The sequence below is a fragment of the Pseudophryne corroboree genome, assembly GCF_028390025.1.
Source record: "Pseudophryne corroboree isolate aPseCor3 chromosome 11 unlocalized genomic scaffold, aPseCor3.hap2 SUPER_11_unloc_5, whole genome shotgun sequence".
In the NCBI taxonomy this organism is placed as follows: Eukaryota; Metazoa; Chordata; class Amphibia; order Anura; family Myobatrachidae; genus Pseudophryne; species Pseudophryne corroboree.
This window is the reverse complement of record NW_026967481.1, coordinates 758311-776985: the sequence shown is the minus strand read 5'-3', so window position 1 is coordinate 776985 and position 18675 is coordinate 758311. Positions and strand designations below refer to the sequence as shown.

General features: G+C 47.5%; 1 protein-coding gene across 1 annotated transcript in view; it reads left to right on the top strand.

Annotated features, from left to right (window-relative positions):
- Window positions 1-785: 785 nt before the first annotated feature.
- The window catches only part of ELMO3 (engulfment and cell motility 3), a 431301-nt gene continuing 413411 nt past the window's right edge, over window positions 786-18675 (top strand). The window contains exon 1 of the mRNA XM_063948699.1: window positions 786-866. The gene's annotated coding sequence lies outside the window, so the exon portion shown is untranslated. The remainder of the gene's footprint in view (window positions 867-18675) is intronic.

The window sequence follows — 18675 nt, the reverse complement described above, 5'->3', positions numbered from 1 at the left end:
ACAGGCGCGTGTGTGATATGTACACACAGGAGAAGGGACAGGCGTGTGTGCGTGATATGTACACACAGGAGAAGGGACAGGTGTGTGTGATATGTACACACAGGAGAAGGGACAGGTGTGTGTGTGTGTGTGATATGTACACACAGGAGAAGGGACAGGTGTGTGTGTGTGTGTGTGTGTGTGTGTGTGTGTGTGTGTGTGTGTGTGTGTGTGTGATATGTACACACAGGAGAAGGGACAGGTGTGTGTGTGTGATATGTACACACAGGAGAAGGGACAGGTGTGTGTGTGTGTGTGTGTGTGTGTGTGTGTGTGATATGTACACACAGGAGAAGGGACAGGTGTGTGTGTGTGTGTGTGTGTGTGTGTGTGTGTGTGTGTGTGTGTGTGTGTGTGTGTGTGTGTGTGTGATATGTACACACAGGAGAAGGGACAGGTGTGTGTGTGTGTGTGTGTGTGTGTGTGTGTGTGTGTGTGTGTGATATGTACACACAGGAGAAGGGACAGGTGTGTGTGTGTGTGTGTGTGATGTACACACAGGAGAAGGGACAGGTGTGTGTGTGTGTGTGTGTGTGTGTATATGTGTGTGATATGTACACACAGAAGAAGGGACAGGTGTGTGTGTGTATGTATATGTGTGTGATATGTACACACAGAAGAAGGGACAGGCGGTGTGTGTGTGTGTGTGTGTGTGTGTGATACGTACACTCCCAATAGGACTCTTATCTAGAGTAAAGGAATGTGAAGACTAGTTATAACCCGTCTCCTCCCAGCCTCCACCTCTCTGTCCTCTCCCAGCCTCCACCTCTCTGTCCTCTCCCAGTCTCTCCACCTCTCTCTGCTGCTGGACAGGAAGCAGCTCCCAGGTACAGTGGCCAAACCTGCAGTCCTTCCTATATTTATTAACATTTACTTATATGCGCCTCTCCCTCTCTCTATGTCTCTGTGTATATGGCTGGCTGTCTCTGTGCCTCTCTCCCTGTGTAAATGACTGTCTCTGTACTTCTCCCTCTCTCTGTGTATATGACTGTCCCTGTGCCTCTCTCTCTTGCTCTATCCATGTCCCTGTGTATATGACTGTGTGTCTCTGTATGTGTGTCTCTGTGCCTCTCTCCCTGTGTATATGACTGTGTGTCTCTGTGCCTCTCTCACTCCCTGTGTAAATTATTATTATTATCCTTTATATGGCACCACAAGGGTTCCGCAGTGCCCAATTACAGAGTGCATAGAGTGTAAGCTTGCGAGCAGGGCCTTCCTACCTCTGACTGTTTGTTATCACCCAGTTTGTTATTGTTATTTGAAATTGTAAAGCGCAACGGAATTTGCTGCGCTAAATAAATTAATAATAAACAAATAATCAAAACAGGAAAACCGCAACTTACAGTTGACGACATTATAGGACAAGTACAGGGTAAATAGACATAGCTACATCAGCAGATGACACTGGAATAAGTATTAGGTGGCAGAAGACTGTGGTATTTGGGCAGTTAAAGATTATTAAAGTAAGAAAAGTATAAGCACATGAGGGAAGAGGGCCCTGCTCGTGAGAGCTTACATTCTAAAGGGGAGAGGTAGACAGACAGGGGTGACACAGACGGGGTACATAGAGAGCGTGGAACAGAGGGTTAGGATGAGATTTGGCTGGGTTTGGTGAAGAAGTGGGTCTTCAGAGCCTGTTTGAAGTTTTGTAGAGAGGTGGAGAGTCTGAGGGGGAGAGGTAGAGTATTCCACAGAAATGAAGCAGCACGTGAAAAATCTTGGAGGTAGGAGTGGAAGTAATCAGAAGGCAGGAGAGTCGGCGTGCATTAGCAGAGTGAAGAGGACGGGTGAGAGTGTAAAGGGAGATAAGGTCAGAGATGTAGATGGGAGAGGAGTGGGTGAGGGCTTTGTAAGTGAGTGTGAGAAGCTTGAAATGGATTTTGAAAGGGAAGGGGAGCCAGTGAAGGTCTAATAAGAGAGGGTAGGTAGACGTAGTGCGTTTGGTGAGGAAAATGAGCCGGGCAGCAGCATTGAGGATAGATTGGAGTGGAGAGAGGTATTTGTCAGGAATGGCAGTCAGGAGGCGATTACAGTAGTCCAGTCTGGAGATGACCAGTGAGTGGATGAGGGACTTAGTAGCATCCTGGGTCAGAAAGGCTCTGATCTTGGAAATATTTTTTAGATGAAAACGGCAGGTTTGCGAGAGGTGCTGAATGTGTGGTTTGAAGGAGAGGGAGGAGTCAAGGATTACTCCAAGACAGGTTACTTGGGGGCTAGAGGAGATAGTAGTGCCATCAATAGAGGATGTGATTGTAGGAGGTGAGTTTATGCGGGAGGGAGGGAAGATGATCAGCTCAGTCTTAGACTTGTTAGGTATTAGAATGCGCTGGGACATCCAGGAAGAGATAGCTGAGAGACGGTTGGAGATACGAGTGAGGAGAGCAGGGGAAAGGTCCGGAGAGGAAAGATAGATTTGAGTATCATCCGCATACAGATTATATAGGAAACTAGAAGAACTAATGAGCTTACCTATTGAGGTATGCATAGAGAGAGAAGAGGACCAAGGACAAAATCTTGGGGTACACCTACAGTTAGTGGAAGTGAGGGGGAGGTGGAGTCATGAGAGGAGACAGAGAATGAACGGTCAGAGAGGTAGGAAGAAAGCCAAGAGAGAGCAGTATCACGCAGGCCAATGGAGTGAAGGATTTGCAGTAGGAGAGGATGGTCCACAGTGTCAAAAGCAGCAGAGAGATCAAGAAGAATAAGTAGAGAGTAGTGTCCCTTAGATTTAGCAGCATGGAGGGCATTGCATACTTTTGTAAGGGTAGTTTCAGTGGAGTGGGGAGGATGGAAGCCAGACTGGAATGGGTCAAGCAGTGAGTGTGAGGAAAGGAAGTAAGGTGGTTGTAGACAATACGCTCAAGGAGTTTGGAGGCAAAAGGGAGGAGAGAGATGGGTCGGTAGCTCGAGAGAGTGTTTGGATCAAAGGTAGGTTTTTTAAGAATAGGAGAGATGAGTGCATGCTTGAAGGTAGATGGGACAGTGCCTGATGAGAGGGAGAGATTGAGGAGGTGGGAAAGATGGGAACAGGCAGAAGGAGAGAGGTAGCGGAGGAGGTGGGAGGGGATAGGGTCAAGTGGGGAGGTGGTGAGGGGACAGGAACTAATGAGGGCCATGACTTCCTCTCCAGATGCATGGAAGAAATATGTCCGAGTTGGTGAGAGGGATGGGGAGGGGTGGTAAGGGATGGGAGAAAGCTGGTTTCTGATGGTCTGGTGTGATGTGATGTCCTGACGTATGGAGTCAAGTTTGGAAGTGAAATAAGTGACTAAGTCAAGAGCAGAGAGTGAGGAAGGGAGATGAGGTGGAGGTGGGCAGAGGAGTTAATTGAGAGTGGTAAAGAGGCGCCGGGGGTTGGAAGACTGGGAGGAGATGAGGATCTTGAAGTATGACTGTTTAGCAAGAGAAAGAGCAGCACTGAAGGATGAGAGCATAAGTTTGAAATGGAGGAAGTCTGCCTTAGAGCGTGATTTCCTCCAGTGTCGCTCAGCAGTACGTGAGCATTTTTGCAGGTATCTGGTGCACTTGGTGTGCCAGGGTTGAGGTGGTAATTTGAGAGGGTGACTAGTGGTTGGTGGAGCAACAGAGTCAAGAGCAAAAGTAAGGGATGCATTGTATGTGGAAGTGGCTTGTTCAGGACATGAGAGAGAAAGAATAGGAGAGAGAAGTGAGTCAAACAGGGAGGAAAGGAATGTGGTGTCAATAGCCCCAATGTTTCGCTTAGTGATGGTAGCCTTAGGAGGTAGAGATGGGGAAGCAGAGAGAGATGAGGTAAAGGAGAGCAGGTGGTGGTCAGAGACGGGAAATGGGGAGCTGGAGAAATCAGAAATATCACAACGATGAGTGAAAACCAGATCCAGTGAGCTCCCATTCACATGGTAGGGTGAGGAGGTCCACTGGGAGAGACCAAGTGAAGAGGTGAGGTTAAGAAGTTTAGAGGCAGGTGGTTTTGTGGGGTTATCGATGGGGATGTTGAAATCACCTAGAATAATGGAGGGAATGTCAGAAGAGAGGAAGTGAGGAAGCCAGGAAGAAAAGTTGTCAGGGGGGCGTTAAATGACAGCTACTCTAAGATGGACTGGTTGGAAGAGGCGTATAGCATGGACCTCAAATGTAGAGCATGTAAGGGATGGTTCTGGTGGTATGAGTTGGTAGGAGTAACTAGAAGGTAAAAGGACCCCAACACCACCCCCATTGTGACCCCCAGGTCAGGGTGTGTGTGTGAATGTGAGGCCCCCAGCAGAGAGAGCAGCAGGAGAAGTGGTATCAGAGGGAGTAATCCTGGTGTCTGTAATGGCTAGTAGGTGCAGAGAGAGTGGCAGAAGCGGTGTCAGAGGGGGGATAATCCAGGTGTCAGTAATGGCTAGTAGGTGCAGAGAGAGCGGCAGGAGAAGCGGTGTCAGAGGGGGGGGGGGAGTAATCCAGGTGTCAGTAATGGCTAGTAGGTGCAGAGAGAGCGGCAGGAGAAGCGGTGTCAGAGGGTCAGTTAGCAGACAAGTATGTGGCAATTCGGCCACAGGGGCAGAAGCGCCCAGCCAGCAGCCAGCTCCAAAAGACTGTACCACCAAGGGGACCCCCCCCCCTTCAGCTCATCACCCCCAAAGACAAGCATCTTCCAACCCGGGTGCTCTTGGCCAGCAACCGCACCGCAGCGTCCCTGCAACTGATCAGAGATCATCGGTGCCACGACTGGAGAAGAGGTGCTACGGCTGTGGGAAAATCGGACATCTGAGGATGAACTGTCCTGCATCCCAAGCACCCCAGACTCGTGTCCCAAATCCGAGTGCTGGAGCCCGGATCGCTTGTTTGACGAGAGGAGATTAACCTACAGAGACTGTTCCCCCTCAAGTCAGTCCGATGGAGTGTGGCAGGAAACAGGTGCACTCTGCGGAGAGAGTCACCTGCATGGCCAAACAGCCCCTACACAATATGTGGAGGCACCTGCAGCCGGTCCACGTGCGACCCCTGCAGGGGGAAGGCCTAAGAGACTCTGGGGCCTCAATTACTGTGGTGAGCCCCCACCTTATAGATCCTGCTGCAGTATTGCAGGGTCGCACTGCCAAGGTCACCCTGGCAGATGGAACGGAGAAAGAGGTTCCCATGGCAAGAGTCTACCTGAACTGGGGAGCTGGACCAGAGTTGCGAGAAGTTGCCGTCATGGATGGTCTCCCAACTGATGTGGTCCTAGGAAATGATCTGGGTGGTGGGATCGTCACCACGTTTGCTGGCGCCATTCCCCGGAGTCAAGTTCCACAACCACCGTTGACATCAGCTACTCCAGCACAGCCCAGCCCAGAGGAAAAGACTACAGCTGCTAGACAACTGCCAGCACAGCCAACCACAGCATCAACCAGCCCAGAGGAAAAGATTACAGCAGCTAGATCGGCACATCAACCCCGCATGCCTTTTGCCTCTGGTATGCCTACGTCCCCTAGCAACGCAGAGGATGGTGGTTCCAGCTCGTTTGATCCTGTGGGGGTGCCCAATGATGCTCCTGACCCAAGTGGTTTGCCAACTCCAGCGGTGAGTATGAGAAACCACACTGACTTTTCCATGACTGACCCCTACCAGACTGACCCTAGTAGTCCCCACCTAGATCCCCCTGTAGTGTGTCCCAATTTAGGAGAGATTGAGGGCCACAGGCAGGAGTTTAGGGAGGCTCAACTCTCTGACCCATCCCCGAAAGGCATGAGGTGCCACTCTGGCAGCGGCCTTGACAGGGTTGGGGCAGGAAGTTTGACCTGGCAGGAAGGGTTAAGGTACAGGGTAGACAGGAAAGTGGGGGGGGGATAGACCAGATAGGGAATGTGTCCAACTGGTCCCCCCAGGGAACTTTCCTGCGCAACCGGTGTGGGTTGCCAGCGAAACCCCTTTGGACAGTAACCCGGAGACAGACCGTACCCCGAAGTGCCTGTCACAGAGCTTACCCTGGTCTGGAATGTCGGATGACGCCCAGACCAACTGTAAAGCTGGTGCCATGTGTTGGCAGCTGGGGCACTCCAGCGGTTGTGTTGTTTCTGGGCCTCTGCCCATAGGAGAACCTTTACAGCGAGTTGCTGTGGACATAGCAGGTCCCCTGCCTGTGCGCAGTAGATCGGGGAAGACACGCAGCCTCCCTGTAGTTGATGCCACACAGGATCCAGGGGCTGGTGGTCTGGCCACCATCACTGTGGCACAGGTAGCGGACGAGGAGGAAAGAGTAGGCCTTGGTGACATGGTAGGTTTCCCGAGTCATAGGTCGACAGAAGAGGATTGGAGGGCAGGTCTGACAGTTCGGGCAGATAGAAATGACAGAGGCGCAGTGCCTGGGGCACCATGTGGGAGGAGACAGGGGTAGGCCCAAACCAGAGGGGGTGGAGTCAACCAGAGACTGTCCCCGGCCCACATCACCCAGACAGGTACTGACCTTAGAACCTGTAAGGCCCTACGGACACGTTGTCATTGACTTTAGTCCTGTAGTGAACCCCTTTACGGAAGGGCATTCCCAAGTCAGTGGACTTTGCACCCGCTTGCGAGTTGGCATTCCAGTCATTGGAGGAGGCTCTGGTACCCGCTCCAGTGCTGATGGCGCACATTCTTGACCAGGACTGTGTTTTACGAACTACTGCGCCACTGCACGGACTGGGAGTAGTATTGAGCCAGGAGGAGCCATATGGGCAGGAGCACCCTGTGGCCTGTTTGAGCAGAAAACTGCTATCGTGGGAGGTGGGGTATGCCGCAATTGGGACACTTTGGGTGGCACTTGTGTGTAACTGGCCCCCCACCGTGGTGACTTACCACCCACCTGTTAGGTGGCTGCAACCTACCTTGGGAAAATTGGACAGACTTTTGTGGTGGAGCCTTGAACTTGGACTTCAGGTGGACTATTTGAACATTGTGCACCCACGAAGAGAGGCCCACTGCACTATGGATGAACTGTCTAGGCCGAAGCCTACACCCCCCCAGGTAGTGTCCCCTTCAGCCCAGCAGACTGCGGGACCAGGAGCCATATCGTTGGGACATGACTCGCTGGTTTTCCCGCTTGAATTGGGAGGGGAGGAGTGTGGCCGGAGAGACTAACCAGCCATACGTGTAATGGCGGCTGCGGCACTGAAGGGGTTAACCCTCGTGCCCGGCGCCATGTTGCGGACAATAGGCGCTTGGCATCACTGTTAAATGTACTTACGGCGCTGGGCGCAGACTGTTTAAAAATATGTTTAATGATGTGTCTTAACATGTCATATGTAGTGCTCTGTGCACAATTGCAGGAATGCATGTTTAAATGTATTTATATTTAAGATGTGGTCACCTGTATATTTAAAGGAAAAATGCACTTACTATATCTGTCTGAATAAGCATCTCCTATCCCCTGGAAATAGGAAGTGGCATGCTAATGGCCCTGTCCTAGCAGAGAGGTGTGAATGACAAAACCTTTTGATGTGTTAGTTCCTTAGAGAAAGATGGTAATCACGGGGGATCTCCTTATCCAGTGGCGGAACTGTGGGAGGCAATGGAGTCGGCTGCCGCCGGGCTCCTGACCTGCAGGGGGCACTTCTCCATTGCCTCCCACCTGACAATCCATCGCCGCGAGTGGACGGAGGAGCTGTGGACACGGCAGCAGCAGCAGCAGCAGCTGCCTCCTCGTATCTATGCACAGAGACGAGAGCTCAGCTGACAGCTGGCTGCAGCTAGGGGGAGCTCTAGCGCACAGCTGCTCACAGGACTTCCAACAGAGCTGGCCAGCTGAAGCTCTCTCTTCCTCCGTCCTGGGGATAGCAACAGGTAGGCACTGGCACCACCTGCCTCCAGCTGCTGCATTGTGTGTGTATGTGTGTGGTGTATGTTTGTGTGTGTGTGGGGGGGGTATCTTTAATAAATGTTGGCAGGACTGTGTTTATGTGTGTGAATGTTTTTAAGTGAGGTGTGTGTCTGTTTTTTAAAGGAAAGTTGTGTGTTTAAGTGAAAGAGGCGTGTGTGTGTAATTGTGTGTAAGTAAAAGTGGCATGTGTGTGTTTGTATAATTGTGTGTGTGAAAGTGATGTGTGTGTAATTGTGTGTAAGTGAAAGTGGCGTGTGTGTAAGTGAAAGACGTGTGTGTGTGTGTGTGTGAGTAAAAGTGGCATGTGTGTGTAATTGTGTGTGTGTAAGTGAAAGAGGCATGTGTGTTTGTGTAATTGTGTGTGTGTAAGTGAAAGTGACGTGTGTGTGTAATTGTGTGTAAGTGAAAGTGGCGTGTGTGTAAGTGAAAGTGGTGTGTGTGCAATTGTGTGTGGGTGTGTAAGTGAAAGAGGCATTTGTGTAATTTGTGTGTGTGTAAGTGAAAGTGACACGTGTGTGTGTGTGTGTGTAATTGTGTGAAAGTGGCGTGTGTATGTAAGTGAAAGTGGCGTGTGTGTGTAATTGTAAGTAAGTGAAAGTGACGTGTGTGTGTGTAATTGTGTGTAAGTGAAAATGGCGTGTGTGTAAGTGAAAGAGGCGTGTGAGTTAGTGAAAGAGGTGTGTGTAAGTGAAAAAGGCGTGTGTGTTAATGAAAGAGACGTGTGTAAGTGAAATAGGCGTGCGAGTTAGTGAGTGTGTGTAAGTGAAAGAGGTGTGTGTGTTTTAAGTGAAAAAGGCGTGTGTGTGCAAAGAAAAGAGGCGTGTGTATCTATACTATTTTGAAAGGCGCCTGAGTACACTGCTACTGTTCACCCTGTGTACCAGATATCTACATATGGCGTATGTGTGTGTATATATATCCCTATATGTATAGGGGTGGTGGGGGGGGCACCAGCATTTTATCATGCCTCCGGGCGACTGGGGCGAACTTACGCCACTGTCCTTATCCCATAGATAAAGTCGTCTATGGGCTTGGAACCTGTTTGTTTCATGTAGCTGATTTAATTGATATACGAATCCTGAATGGTAGATGCAGGAAGGAAGAATATTTGTTTGGTAAATCAAATACAAACCGTATTTGAAGCTATGTGTTAAATGTATCAATGGTGAAGTGTAACCTCCCAGGTGGTAGGAATTGGAGTTTAAATTATACAAAACTTTGTCTGTGTGTGGCAGGAAAAAGGAAATAGCTTTTTTGCACTTACTGACATCCTTGTAAAATGTAATTTATTTATATTTTGTGCGATAACCTGATTGGTTGGAGAAGACAGGGAGGACATGACCCCCCTGTGGTACTGTGTGGAAAATTGACATAAAAAGGAGGCCTGCGTGCCTCCAGATGGTAGTTGTACCATCTTCATTCTGCTGGAACATCTTGCTGTATTGCTGTTGCCCCTAGCAATAGGGAAGAGTCTTTTTTAAGACTATTATTGAGCAAATAAACATCATCTGCCTCAAGAAGATTGCTTCATCTTGTGACCTACAGGGTTATGCCAAACATAGCCCCATCCTCCGGCTGTCCAGGGAAGCACCTAACGTCTCCAAGTCCCGCCTTCCGCCAGCTACCGGTAGAGGCCTAGCAAGGATTCGTCAACACCACACAGGTGTGGTAACGCAGTGTGTCGGCACATACAGAGCAGAACCGTGGTTCCAAACGCCACGGCAGGTTAGAAGTTTGGTGGTGGCAGCATAAACCCGCCCACAGCGCAGTGGGTGGAGTCAGTAACAGGCGGTTACTGACGGTAAGCGGGAATCCCCTATGGGGTCAGGTCCCATGTGACCTAACCTTCCATTCTGTGCACTGGGGACGGGACGCGAAAGCGATGAGTGCTTTCGTACGGAACTGTCCTGTCACAGGTACAGACTGGAGTTTCAGGAACTCCCACCTCACAGATTCTTCAAATCAGGCTTACCAGTTTTGCTGACAGAAAGTACTATCCTACAGGAAGCCATTCAAAAGTTGGTACGAACAAATGTCATTGTTCCGTTTCAACCTCACCTAACTCACAAGGGTTATTACTCCAACCTGTTTGTGGTTCCGAAACCAGACTGTTCGGTAAGACCAATATTGAACCTAAAGTCATTGAACCCCTACTTAAAGGTATTTAAATTCAAAATGGAGTCGCTGAGAGAGCGGTGATCTCAGGTCTGGAGGAGGTGGAATTTCTGGTATCCCTGGATATCAAGCATGCGTATGTTCACATTCCGATCTGGCCGCCTCATCAGATTTACCTACGGTTTGTGAAAAGAAAATATGAACTGGCGCTACGTGTTTCTCCAATAATAAAAACTGTGGATAGATTTCAATAAAATAACATGTAATTTATTAATTAACTAAACATCACATACTAAAAACAAGAATGAATTCCAATGTAAACATATAGTTTAGGGCATTGATAGAGCTTGAAAATAATTGGTAATGGCTGCTAATAAGTGTCCACAAAGGATCCCGGACTGAGAGAATATGCAGAGTTCCCTGGGGAGAAGGAATACAAACAGCTGGTGTTACCCGTGACGATGGAGACTTCCAGAGGTTTGGAATTGCCAGCAAGTAGGCTGTACTATTTGTAGAACACTGGGTCTCTCCAATCGGTGCTGTACAGGTGAAGTCCCACAGAGAAAATTCCAAGGTAACTTTTTAAAAGTCCATATCTGGATCAGTTTGAAGAACAGGACACTGGTGAGGTAGCAGCATCAACACTTAACGCGTTTCCCTAGGCTCGGTCACCTAGCTTCATCAGAAGTAAAGCTCAATCTGAATGTGGGATCTATTTAAACCCCATTTGATGACCTGATGCCCAGCAGGTGTGATGAAAATACCATTCAATTATCCACAGTAGTAATAAAAACACGAATTCAATATAATTTATCTACTTAAAATGTATACAGGAGTTAGTAGGAGGCAAACCCACAGTAAAAAAGATATTCATTTCATATATATACAGAAGAACAATGAGACATGATTTTGAAATTGTCACAACTGAGGGCCTGAGCTGACGGGAAGAAGCCTCAGTTGTAGGGGCTGAGGTAAAACTAAACTTGGGAGGTTTAATCAGACCCCTAGACATGTAAGTATAATGTAGAAGGATTGCCCGAAGGCGTGACCATGACAACCAGGATTTAAAAGTCAATAAAAGTTTATTAACAGAACTCCGTATTCACAGCAGTAGTAAATGAATAAAGATATGCAGTAGATAAAATGATACAGTTCCTGGATCACTATAAGCTTGGCAGGAGCCACAGGGTACTGGTAGGACGAGATACAGTTCTTAATGTCCCAGTGATGGAATGTCCTTACCAGACCCTTCTGTAGTAGTGAGAGTAGCCGAGGAACACACCAGCAGATGTAGCACTTGAAGCTGGTAACGCTGTAGCTGAGAAGACTGCTGTGGATGCTGGATGGAACCAGCCAGGTAGATAACACGGAGTGGATGCTGGATGGAACCAGCCAGGTAGTTGAATAAAGCTAGGGAGCGAGGATATAGGAAATGATGGTTTGCAGGTACCGACGGTTTGCGGATACCGCTGGTATGTAGGTATCCGCTGGAGAAGCATCGGCACTTTAAGAAAGCTGAATACTGCTGGAAGCTGACCGCTGGAAGCAGATGGATCTGTAGCTGGAAGCTGGAGTAGTCATGGAAGACTGCAGAGTCAGGCTGCACCGCAAGGTGGTAAGCTGGTGCGGGTCTCTTAGTGGTAACTGGAGACAGGAGCTGGAAACCTGGTACAAAATAACCACAGGAGAGAGAGAGACTGGAAACAAGGTTTGACAACCAAAGCACTGACGATTTCCTGGTGCAGGCTCAGTCCCTTTATACCCTTAGGTGTAAAGGGATTGGATGACTTAATTATGCAGATCTCAGCAGAGCTATAGATTGGAGGTCAGGATCATGTGACTGGAACCAAGATGGCTGCGCCCATACCGGCCTGTGGAGGGAAAGCTGTTTGTATTCACCACATGGAAATTCCTCTGTAATGGCGGCGGTGAACATAGAGAACGCCGGCTTGCGTCTCAACCTTCAGTATGGACGGCCGCGGCCACAGTAGGTGAGGAGTGCCACATACCCTGTATGCATTAGGAATATGGAGATGATGCCCGAGGCCCCGCCGGCAGGTGACGCCATGCCAGTCGCCCGGGCATTGAGGAACAATATCCACAGATCAGCAGAGATGAGATATGACGTATGAATGCTTGCATCACAGCTGGGAACCGGGCCTAGGACGCTGGGACAGCCTTAGGAGACACCTGAAAGGTAAATAATGGCGTCCAGATACCCGGATCATGACAGAAATAAAGGAGGTCAAAGGCCAGTGCAGTCACATGACTCGCCCCCAGCCACCAGATACATCATCTAGAGTGGGATTTATATTATTTATTTATTATTCACTTATATTCCCCCCTCCCCATTTACGGGGTATAATACCTCCGCAGCCCACATTACTCACAGAGGTGCCCCTGATCAGAAGTGGGGGGACAGGCAGATCGAAGGGACTCCGTGGAGCATTAGACGCTCCTTCCGGGTCACGTGACAGGCAGGGGCCAATAGCAGTTTCCCGTCAGAGGCGCCCTGGTTGCTAAGCAACCTTGGCGCACACAAATGCGGTGTGTGATGGCGTCATTCCCCCGTCACGTGACCGGGAGCCTGAAGTGCTGCAGTTACATAAAAAAGTGTGTTTATTCCCACTCGTGGGCAAATCAATACGCACTAAAAATCACACTATATGGTTTAATATAATAGAACCCATATACACATTATCACTAAGAAGCTTTAAACACTAAAAATCAGACAATCAACAGATATTGTTAGACAGCCACAGGAACCGGGACTGTACTTAGTGCAAATCTTAATTGGAGTACATGGTAGATCCTAGCACCCAGGCCCCTCACAGGGGCAATGAAATATTTATTAATTAACCCCACCATACTTTATAAGCCCTCCTCCTATACTGGATAGTCAGGATGGGGATCAGTTTGTATTTAACTAATATACGATAAAAGTATAGCATGTCTTATAATGACACAAATAACAATGAAGAGTAAACAAAGGAATTTACATGCAGATGATGATTAATAAACCTAATAAACATTCAAAACCCATCTAGCATTAGTCTCACCGCCACCAATGGGTGGCTGCGCAGCCATGGAGGAACTCCAGCTGGCAGGAGTTGCCTGAACACTCGGATGACCACAGAGTGACCGATAACCCTAGACGTGCTGACAGTGAGATCCACTGTCCCGTCACGGGTAAACGTGGAAGCCTCCAGGGCCACGCATACCACACATAGGTGACACGGAGTCGTCACCTGTACCATCTGGGTGCGGGGGGAGAGGTCAATAATAGGAGCTGGTTATGCAGGGAGATCAGACAAACATTTATCGGACCCTTTTCAATGGTTATAAACCCCCATGGTCAATTCCCTCGTCTCATTGAGACTCCTCAAAGTTTTATATCACTACATTCAATTCCATTGTCTCATTTAGACCGGTGGGATGTACTGAGTTGAACTGGAGCATCCAGTAGATTTCTCTCTTACATAATAGTGAAAATCTACCCCCCCTTCCCCCTTACAGTTGGGGCCACATGTTCCAGTGCCAGGACAGAGAGACAACCAGGATCTTTTTGATGTGTGGAATAAAAATGACGGGACACGCTATGTTGTAGGAAGCCTTTAACAATATTTCTTTTGTGTTCCATGAACCTAGTGCGTAATTTTCTAGTGGTTCGACCCACGTAGTATAAATGGCAACTACACCAAAGGAGGTAAATGACATATGAGGAATCGCAATTCATGAATGATTTAATAGAATGAACATCTAATTTATTTGGTAACACTATCGACACTGTTTTCCTAGGTGTATGTAGACAAACTTGGCATTTATTCTTGCCACAGTGAAAGAAGCCTAGTGGCTTATTTGTCAGCCACTCGGATCCTAATTTTTGTTGTTTACTGTTAGTATCTTCATTCTCTACTTTTTTCAAAAGGCTGGGAGCTAAAAGAGTTTTTAAAGACTTATTTTTTCTATAGATTATTTGTGGAGCCTGGGGGAGTGTTTCCACCAGGATTCGATCCTGTTTCAGAATTTTGAAATTTCTATTTATTATGCTACGGATCTGACCCGCACAACTATTGAATTTACATATAAAAGCAAAACTCTTATCCTTATTAGCAACATGTTCATCTTTCTTGGAGTGATATTGTAGAAGGCTATCTCTATCTAACTCAGAAACCTCCATAAGGGCTTTTTGTAAAACATTTTCCGGGTACCCACATTCCCTGAAAGAAGTAAGAAGGGTGTCTGCCTGTTCCGTGAAAGTGATAAAGCTGGAGCAGTTTCTCCTGAGACGAATAAGTTGTCCCTTGGGGATATTTTGCTTCCAGGGTTTAAAGTGTGAACTAGTGAAGTGTAAATAAGAGTTAGTATTAGTCTCTTTGCTAAATGTAGACGTGACTATTTTATTATTAACAATCTCTAGATTAACATCCAGAAAATTAATTTTGGTGGTGTGAAAAGTTGAAGTGAAAGTCAGGTTAAATTTATTGCAGGCCAGTGATTGAATAAACTGTGTAGCAGAGTGCAGGTCCCTGTCCCAAATAATAAAAAGGTCATCGATGTAGCGGCCATAGAGGACCAGATTCGACGCCTAGCCACTGCCCCACACATGGGTTTGTTCAAACTCCCCCATGTAGAGGTTGGCATAGCTGGGCGCGAATCTGGTCCCCATGGCCGTGCCCATTACCTGTAAATAAAAACACAGAGAAACATGAAATAATTATGTGACAAAATAAAAGAAATCGAAGTGGTGAGAAAATATTTTTGTTCCTCACTGAGGTCATTATCCATATCAAGTCTCCTTTTAATCACTTCGCAGCCCAGTAAATGTGGAATGTGTGTATATAAGGCAGAGAAGTCTAAAGTAAGAAATGCATACGTTTCTTTCCACGTGACAGTGTTAATTAAATTGAGGAAGTGCGTGGTATCCTTGATATGAGACCTCAGTTTGCACTACAGGACTGTCACTATCCGTTCCAGACGTTACCATGTGGCCTCTCCACAGCACCACGGGTGTTCACCAAGGTTATGGCGGAGATGATGTTCCCTCTCTGCAAGCAGGGAGTGAACATAATTCCACATCTGGATGATCTACTGATAAAGGCATCTTCCAGGGAGAGACTATTGCAGAGTAATGCTCTCTCAACTCAACTACTTCGGGATCACAGGTGGATTCTGAACCTTCGTAAGTCACATTTGGAGCCAACAAAGAGACTGCCCTTCCTGGGGATGATTCTCGACACGGAAATGCAGAGGGTGTTTCTATTGGTGGAGAAAGCGTTGGTGATCCAATCAATGGTCCGGGATGTCCTGAGGGCAGCACGGGTATCGGTTCATCAGTGCATTCGCCTTCTGGGGAAGATGGTAGCCTCCTACGAGGCTCTACAGTATGGAAGATTTCATGCACTGTTCTTCCAGCTGGATCTCCTGGACAAGTGGTCGGGATCACATCTCCACATGCACCAGCGTTTACGCCTGTCGCCAAAAGCCAAAATTTCACTCCTCTGGTGGCTCCAAACTTCTCACCTGCTAAAGGGACGCAGGTTCAGGATTCAGAATTGGATTCTTCTAACCTTGGATGAGACTCTCAGAGGTTGGGGAGCAGTCACCCAAGAGGGAAAACTTCCAAGGAAGGTGGTCAAGTCAGGAAACTCTCCTTCCAATAAACATTCTGGAATTGAAGGCCATATACAACAGCCTTCTACAAGCGGCACATCTTCTGCAAGATCAAGCCATTCAGGTTCAGTCGGACAACTTCACATCGGTGTCCTACATAAACAGGCAGGGCAGAACTAAGAGCAGAGCTGCAATATCAGAGGTAACAAGAATCCTCCTCTGGGCAGAAAAACACGCGGTGGCGTCGGTGATCTTCATTCTGGGAGTGGACAACTGGGAAGCGGACTTCCTCAGCAGACACGATCTCCATCCAGGAGAATGGGGCCTCCACCCGGAGGTATTTGCAGAGGTAACAAGCTGATGGGGCATGCCTCAGATAGACGTAATGGCCTCTCACCTCAACAAGAAGCTTCGGAGTTACTTTTCCAGGTCACAAGACCCACAAGCAGTGGCGGTGGACACACTGGTAACTCTGGGGGTGTTCCAGTCAGTGTATGTGTTCCCTCCTCTTCCTCTCATCGCAAGGATTCTCAAACTTGTAAAAAGAACAAGAGTTCAGGCGATCCTCATTGCTCCGGACTGGCCAAGATGGGCTTGGTACGCGGATCTTCTGGACTTACTGCTAGAGGACCTTCTACAACAGGGGCCATTTGCCTATCAAGACTTACCGCAGCTACGTTTGACGGCATCGAGGTTGAACGCCAGATCTTAGCTCGGAAGGGCATTCCAAACAAGGTCATTCCTACTCTGATCCAGGCTAGGAAGGGAGTAATGTCTAAGCAGTACCATCGGATTTGGAAGAAGTATGTGTCTTGGTGTGAATCCAAGAAGTTTCCAATGGTGGATTTTCAACTAGGACGCTTTCTCCTCTTTCTGCAAGCGGGTGTGGATGTGGGCCTATGCTTGGGCTCCATAAAGGTCCAGATTTTGGCCCTGTCCATTTTCTTCCAGAAACAATTGGCTGCTCTCCCTGAGGTTCAGACATTCTTGAAAGGAGTTCTGCACATCCAACCCCCCTTTGTGCCTCCTACAGCACCTTGGGATCTTAATGTGGTGCTGCAGTTCCTGCAATCGGATTGGTTTGAACCTTTACAGGAGGTGGACGTAAAGTTTTACTTGGAAGGTGGTCACACTGTTGGCATTGGCATCTGCAAGACATGTGTCAGAATTGGAGGCATTGTCGCACAAGAGCCCCTACTTGATCTTTCATGAGGATAGAGCTGAGCTCAGAACGTGCCCGCAATTTCTTCCAAAGGTTGCGTCGGCTTTTCATATCAACCAGCCTATTGTGGTTCCTGGGCGGCTTCCCGGGGTGTCTCGGCTCTTCAGCTTTGCCGAGCAACTACTTGGTCAGGGTCGAACACGTTTGCTAAGTTCTACCAGTTCGATACTTTGGCCTCGGAGGATTTAAAGTTTGGTCAATCTGTTCTGCAGGAACCTCAGCACTCTCCCTCTCATACTGGGAGCTTTGGTACATTCCCATGGTACTAAATGGACCCCAGGATCCTCTAGGACGTAAGAGAAAATAGGATTTTATGTACCTACCGGTAAATCCTTTTCTCGTAGTCCGTAGAGGATGCTGGGTGCCCGCCCAGTGCTTCGAATTCCTGCATTGTTGGTTAAGTATTGTTGGTTCAGCCGTTGCTGAGTAGTTCAAGCTAGTTAGCTTGATGTGCCTTGTATGTGTGAGCTGGTGTGAATCTCACCACTATCTGTGTATTTCCTTCTCTCGAAGTATGTCCGTCTCCTCGGGCACAGTTTCTAGACTGAGTCTGGTAGGAGGGGCATAGAGGGAGGGGCCAGCCCACACTATTAAACTCTTAACGTGCCAGTGGCTCCTAGTGGACCCGTCTATACCCCATGGTACTAAATGAACCCCAGCATCCTCTACAGACTACAAGAAAAGGATTTACAGGTAGGTATATAAAATCCTATTTTATGCATGCTAATACCTTATTAGCCTTCTTTGCCTTCTTTACTGCATTCTTACTTTAGGTACTACTGCTCAGTTTGTTATCTATGTGAACACTTAAGTCTTTTTCCAGTACAGAGTCCCCTAGTTTTTCCCCATTTAGTATGTAGGTGTTATTTTTGTTCTTGCTACCACAGTGCATTACCTTACACTTGTCTGTATTGAACCTCATTCTCCATTTTGCCGCCCATGTTTCCAGTTTAAATAAGTTATTCTGAAGAGACTCGGCATCCCCCTCGGTATTTATAACCTTACACAATTTGGTATCATCTGAAAAATTGACACCATGCTCTCTAGACCTACTTCTAGATCATGTATGAAAATGTTGAACAATAGTGGTCCAAGTACAAACCGTTGTGGCACACCACTTAGTACTTCTGTCCATTTCGAAAAAGTTCCATTTACCACAACTCGATGATCCCTTTTATCCAACCAATTTCTAACCCACGTGCATATTGTGCTTCCTGGCCCCAGTTCTCTTCATTTATAGATTAGTCTCATGTGAGGTACTGTGTCGAAAGCTTTAGCAAAGTATAAAAAGATTACATCCACCTCTTTACCCTGATCTAGGTTCACACTAACTGTTTCATAAAAGCCTAGTAAGTTGGTTTTACATGATCTGTCCTTCACAAATCTGTGTTGGTTCCTATTAATAACCTTATTGGCTTGAATACTATCCCTTAGAATACCTTCCAGTACTTTCCCCACTATAGATGTAAGACTTACCGGTCTATAATTACCCAGTTCAGCTTTACTTCTCTTTTTAAGTATCAGCACTACTTCCGCTATACGCCAGTCTTTGGGAACCATGTCTAATGTAAGTAAATCATTGAAGATCAAATAAAGGGGTCTTGCTAGTTCGGAGTGTAGCTCTGTGAGAACCCTTGGGTGAATTCTGTCAGGACCAGGTGACTTATTAATCATATTTTTTTAAATCGTCACAGACTACTTCCTCACTTAATGAGCATTTAGCGGTGGGACATTATCATTGCTGAGATTATGCGTTAATCCCGCCATCTGGTCCTTTCTTGTGAATACAGATGAGAAGAATTTGTTCAATTTTTCCGCTATGTCATTGTCGTCTTTGATTATGATGTCCATATTGCCTTTTAAAGGGCCTATAATCTTTCTATAATCT